Source organism: Danio rerio, chromosome 1 (assembly GCF_049306965.1).
Source record: "Danio rerio strain Tuebingen ecotype United States chromosome 1, GRCz12tu, whole genome shotgun sequence".
In the NCBI taxonomy this organism is placed as follows: Eukaryota; Metazoa; Chordata; class Actinopteri; order Cypriniformes; family Danionidae; genus Danio; species Danio rerio.
In genome coordinates this window covers 9,117,553-9,123,979 of record NC_133176.1, presented here as the reverse complement: position 1 = coordinate 9,123,979, position 6,427 = coordinate 9,117,553, and the positions used below count along the sequence as shown (strand labels likewise).

The 6,427-nt window shown below is 36.5% G+C and overlaps 1 long non-coding RNA gene across 2 annotated transcripts; it reads left to right on the top strand.

The window, feature by feature from the left end:
* Nucleotides 1-270: 270 nt before the first annotated feature.
* On the top strand, nucleotides 271-6,081 carry LOC141384475 (uncharacterized). Of its 2 annotated transcripts, none has more exons than XR_012405419.1 (3): nucleotides 271-356; nucleotides 1,843-1,975; nucleotides 5,558-6,081. It is a non-coding gene; the product is annotated as an uncharacterized lncRNA (long non-coding RNA). The 2 variants fall into 2 exon arrangements; XR_012405418.1 differs by having other exon boundaries at nucleotides 4,741-6,081.
* The last annotated feature ends 346 nt before the right edge of the window (nucleotides 6,082-6,427 follow it).

Below are 6,427 nucleotides of genomic sequence, written 5' to 3'. Positions count from 1 at the left end.
AACCAAGCATTTTTAAAAGTGTAAAATGAAAACTGACTGCATGTGCAGATGTTTGCAGTGCTGGGTAAATTATTTCTGAAACTGTAGTTTGCTAATAATTACCGATTACATTATGAACATTTTAGTTAATAACATGTAGTCTAGGTTATTAATTTAATGTAACGTCTTCAGAAATGAGCTGCTGCTTTCCAGGCTTGGGCGGAGCCATTAGGCGATCATCGACAGAAGCAACAAACAATTCTTAAAGCTAAAACCGTCAGTAGTGTAGTTACCAGTATCTTAGCCGTTCAAACTAGAGTCACATCATGATGGAGAGGAAGAACTAACAACTTATACTCTGAACCATGACGTTTACGGTTAGTGGATAAGCAGGGCTAGCGATGTTGTAGAGAGTAACGTTTGATTTGGCTATTTACAAACGCTAGCATGTTAACAATTTTACTCCGTTGTAAAAGACTTGCTGCTTCTTCAAATCAGCGTTAGGCCATCACCCTTTTTATAAACTATTGATACAAGGTTATATAACAAAGATGTGTTCATGAATAATGCACAGTGTGAGGGTTTTTGAATAACGATAAACAGAGCAATGAGTTTGAGTTGGTAAAGTTTATGTTTAGTAACGTTATGTGTGTTAGTTTGTCATTGTTGCCATGGTGACTTACCAATATCTGATGCAAAATGTCGTTTTTTTTTTGTTAATAATATATTTATTTTATATAAATAGACTTTTTGGCCTCGGTTAGGTCAGTTGGCATTTCTGTGTGGACTTTGCATGCTCTCCCTGCGTTCACGTGGGTTTTCTCCGGGTGCTCTTTTTTACACCACAGTCCAAGGACTTGCGGTACAGGTAAATTAAGTAGGCTAAATTTTTCGTATTGTATGAGTGTGATTGATTGTGTGTGGATGTTTCCCAGAGATGAGTTGCGGCTGGAAGGGCATCTGCTACGTAAAAACGTGCTGGATAAGTTTGCGATTCATTCGGCTGTGGCGACCCCAGATTAATAAAGGGTCTAAGCCGAAAAGTTAATGAATGAATAATTAAATAAAGTTTATTATATTAACTTATATATTCAAATATTTTAAAATTGACATTAATCAAGTATCTTAGAATTTAGACATTAGTAGCTATTTGCTTTTAAAATGACTTTGTTGTGAGCTATTTGTAAACCCACATTAATAAAATCAGTTGATTGAATTGCGCAGACATAATAATAACTTATTTTCTTAAAGTTACTTTTTTAAACTTGCTGCATCAGCAATGCCTCATTCATTTTCTTTTCAGCTTAGTCCCTTTTTTAATCTGGGGTTGCCACTGCGGAATGAACCGCCAACTTATCCATGTTTTTACACAGAGGATGCCCTTCCAGCTGCAACCCATCCCTGGAAAACATTCATACACTATGGTCAATTTTAGCATACCCAATTCATCTGTACCACATGTCTTTGGACTGTTGGGGTAACCGGAGCACCTGAAGGAAACCCGCGCCAACACGGGGAGAACATGCAAACTCTGGATTTGTCTGGTTTTGTCAACCCAAAATGTACTCTTCAAGCCGGAGATTGTTCAACTCTTGGAGATTATAGATTATAGCACATAAATATAGAATGTCTGATTTTTTTGACCTATGACGTGTGGAGGGTTTTTGAGTTGATAAAAATGGTAATTAAATAAATCATATGTAAAAAAAAAAAAAAATTATATAAGAAAAACTAATAATATTATGTTTAAAATGTATTAAGTTTATGTTTGAAATGTTTTGTCAATGTAAGTGACTATTAATCAACATTTGAAAGTGCTGTAAAATAACTGACGTTTTTGTTTAACTTTTTTATATTTCACAGGTGGTTGGCTGACGTTTGACATCATTTCCATGAACCAGCACTCAGAAACACGAGAGCATCAATGATGTTGCATGTCCAAAGTCTTACAGATTTGACTTTTTTTTTTGTCCTGACCTACAAATCAACATGTACTGTAAGTGTAATATTTACTTGCATAATGATTTGTTTCTCACATGGTTAAGGTGTTTTTTCCACACTTATTTACATTACATTTACATAGCCGTTCCATAATATAGAATGAAATATTCAGATCAAATCAAGTAGGACACCCCGGATTTTTAGAAAGGGGGGAAATAATTAGGGACAATCAGTAAATTATGTTTGTGTAAATATTATGTAGTCCTTTATTCTATAAGAATATGTAATCTGATTATGAGCATTTTAAATTAAAGTAATGTAATATTGTATAATTATTAGTGCTTAATTACTTTCATAATCCAAATTACACACTGCTATGAAAAGAAAAAACTAAGATACCACTTGAAAACACTCAGTTTCTCTGGATTCATTATGTGTGGATTTGAGTAGAATGCTAATATTTAATCATTTCTACCAAATTTCAAATAAAAAAACTAATTTAGAGCTTTTATTTTTCTTTTTTTAAGGAGAAAATAATAATAGGTCAAAAAACAAACAAATGCTTTTATTTAGTTTGATGGAAAATATACGTTATTCCAGCAACAATTGGTGGAATATATCTAATTTGGTGGCCAATATATATAAAAAATTATATAAATTTGTACAGGGTGTGAATTATACATTGGTAATCATGGGGATAAAATATTGCGGTAACATTGGTTTGTGTAATACATGCTTCAGTGAATCAAATGTATGTTATTTATTTAAATGACAACTCATTTCTTAGTAAAACTTATTTAAGTTTTCAATGTTTTACGGGATTTTTATTGTATTTTGACCCTCAGTGACCACTGATTAGCTATTTCAACGTTTTGCATCTAATTTTACTTTACTCGTAGGCTATATGTGGATACAAACACCTGTTTGCAAGAAAAGTTTATTTTACATTTTCTATCTGTGATTTACAATGTCTGTCGATGCTCTAGATCAGGGGTGGCCAACCCTGTTCCTGGAGAGCTACCTTCCTGCAGATTTCAGTTGCAACCCATATTAAACACACCTGCCTGTAATTATAACGTGGTTTTCAGATCCTAACTAATTGGTTCAGGTGTGTTTGATATGGGTAGCAACTGAAATCTGCAGGAAGGTGGCTCTCCAGGAACAAGGTCGGCCACCCCTGCTCTAGATCTGCGGCTTTCAGACTGTTTAATGAATTGTTTCTCACATAGACTGATTGGCAAGATTATGCATTCACAATGGTATGAACCATTATAGGAGTGGTCATATTTGTACTATCTATTATTTTAATTATTAATATTATTATTTAAGATACAGACACTGATCAGAGAAAACTATTTATCACTATTAAACTATTGACTCTCCATACATCTTGTATTGATGTCCATCAGGGGCATCAAGTGTTATTTAGAGGCGTCAATCCCCCCTAAACCCCCTTGTAATTCGCACCCTGAACATGTTTAAAACAAACTGTTCATTTGTAATCATAAATACTCTCTTTGGAGTAAAAATAGTTACACTTTATCACTCTTATATATACAATAAATCAAATGTTTTGCACATTCACAAACAATATCTGTTGTGGATGCAATGTGATTATTGCGAGGAGTGTGAAATAGTATCCTGTAACTGTCCTGTTAGTGCGCTGTAGGTGTGCGCTAATTAAGATTCCTCAGTGTGAGATGGTGTGTGTTTACTTGAACTCTGCACCATTGTGATCGACTGCTGGAGTTAATGACTTGAGGGTAATGGCTAATGAGTGGAGGATCGACCTGTTGCCTAATGTTTACACTAATGGAAAAGCAGTTGGTCAGCCAACCCCATTAAAGCATTTAGAGCTTATAAATAAGAGCAGCCTAATATGATCAGCTCATTACCTGAGGAATAGGGAATACTTTGTTGATTGATCTTTTTACAAATATCGAGTTTTTGAAGAATGGAGGAGTGCACGTTTTATGCATATACAATGATGTTTCAGTTCATCAGCGCACTGTATGTGTAGTATTAAATACTTCATGCTTTTTGCTAGGAATAATATTCCAAATTGAGCTGGTAACATGGGATTGAACCAGATATTTGTAAAAACCCAAACCATCCAAAAATAAAAATAAAATAAAACAAAAAAATCTGAAAAATCTATCTTGCAAGAGGTCTTGGGTTCATTAGGCTTCTGGTGAAAGTTAAGAAAGTTGGGTGCTTTCACATCTGTGGTTCCATTCATTTGGTCTGAACCAAGGGAAACAAATAATACATTGTAGCATTTTTCTGCCGATTTTGGTTTTTTTTTCACACCACACTGATCGCTTTGGTCCGAACTAAGAGGCAACCTCCCGCTCTCCCTCGTGAAGCAAATGCGGAAGTAACTGAAACTGCAATTCATCAAAATTCTGCTAGTTTATTAGATCCAACTGCTTTTTAATGCAAATTTCAGCCAATCACATGGCAGCAACTCTATGCATTTAGGCATGTAGACATGGTAAAGACGATCTGCTGCAGTTGAAACTGAATGGGGAATAAAGGTGATTTAAGTGACTTTGAACATAGCATGGTTGTTGGTGCCAGACGGCCTTGTCTAAGTATTTCAGAAACTGCTGATCTACTTGGATTTACATGGACAACCATGTCTAGGGATTACAGAAAATTGTCTGAAAAAGGAGAAAACATCCAGTGAGTGGCAGTTCTGTGGGCGCAAATGCCTTGTTTATGGTCAGAGGTTAATTTGAGGTCAGAGGAGAATGGCCAGACTGATTTGAGCTGATAGAAAGGCAACAGTAACTAAAATAACCACTCCTTACAACCAAGGTATGCAGAAGAGCTTCTCTGAATGCACAACATGTCCAACCTTGAGGCGGATGAGCTACAGCAGCAGAAAACCACACCGGGTGCTTCTCCTTTCGACTAAGAACAGGAAACTGAGGCCATAATTTGCACAGGCTCACCAGAATTGGACAATAAAAGATTGGAAAAACCTTGCCTGGTCTGATGAGTCTCGATTTCTGCTGTAACATACGAATGGTCAGACCTTGGCATCAGCAACATGAAAGCATGGATCCATCCTGCCTTGTATCAACAGTTCAGGCTGGTGGTGTAATAGTGCGGGGGATTGTCTTGGCACACTTTGGGCCCATTAGTACCAATTGAGCCTCATGCCAACGCCACAGCCTACCTGAGTATGGTTGATGACCATGTCCATTCCTTTATGACCAAAGTGTACCCATCTTCTGATGGCTACTTCCAACATGATAACGCACCATGTCATAAAGTGCAAATCATCTCACAATGGTTTTTTGATCATGAGTTCACTGTACTCAAGTAGCCTCCACAGTCACCAGAGCTCAATCCAATAGAGCACCTATGAAATGTGGTGGAACGAGAGATTTGCATCATGGATGTGCAGCCGACAAATCTGCTGGAACTGTGTGATGCTATCATGTCAATATGATCAATACATTTCTGATGAATATTTTTAGTACCTTGATGAATCTATGCCATGAAAGATTAAGGCTGTTCTAAAGATAAAAGGGATCCAACACGGTACCAGTAAGGTGTACCTAATAAAGTGGCCGGTAAGTGTAGATGAGCATGTAAAGTGTGTTTTTGTGTGTGCCTGAACATGAAGGAAACGAGAGAGAGAGAGAGAGAGATGCCTGTTAACATGCTGCACTGGACACACTGCTCTTTAAACACAGATTGATGGAGTAATGTCACGCTACTCGGAGGTCCATTCAGTGAAGGGCATAAGGGGGAACTGACATCCGGGCCTCCTGCACAAGTATTTCCATGTCCTCCAACGCTACAAAATCATAAGATAAAATATTTTCATTCATTTTTTTTATGCAAAAATTGTACTTGTCTAATGGGGATTTGGTCATGATTAAACAGTGTTTGCATGCATAACAGTGACTTTGAAAGGAATGTGTGAAGTGTGTGACACAGTTCGTCCGTTGATTCAAGGCAGATTTGGGCAGCAGCTGTGTGTGTCAGGATCTCTTTTTTTTCATAGACATCTGCGACCGCTCGATGGAAACGTGTTTTTAACCAGTCGTCTCGGCTTCTTTAACACGTCGCAGTAGATTTCGCTTGATTCTTCACCACCATGAGTGTGTCACAAGCTTCTGATTAATAATCAGGAAATACAATTGCAAAAAAAAAACCAAACAAACAAAAAGAAAATGTAAATATTTTAGTCATTGCTTTATGACAGAAAATTGATGGTAAATATTATCAAATGATATTATCAGGCCTCTTTTATAGGAGGTAACTGCTGATAAAACGTAATATGTCCACTTCTTAAAATCCGCAGGACTACAGATAATCATTAAAAACATTTCACTTGCTCTGTGACAAAATTAATTGTGAAAAGAACCAAAAAATTGGCAGTTTATTCATTAAACAAATTATTCAAGCACTTTTTTCACTTCTATTTTACAAGATTAAAAAAGAAATAAACTATCATTTTGGCAGCACCGTGGCTCAGTGGTTAGCACTG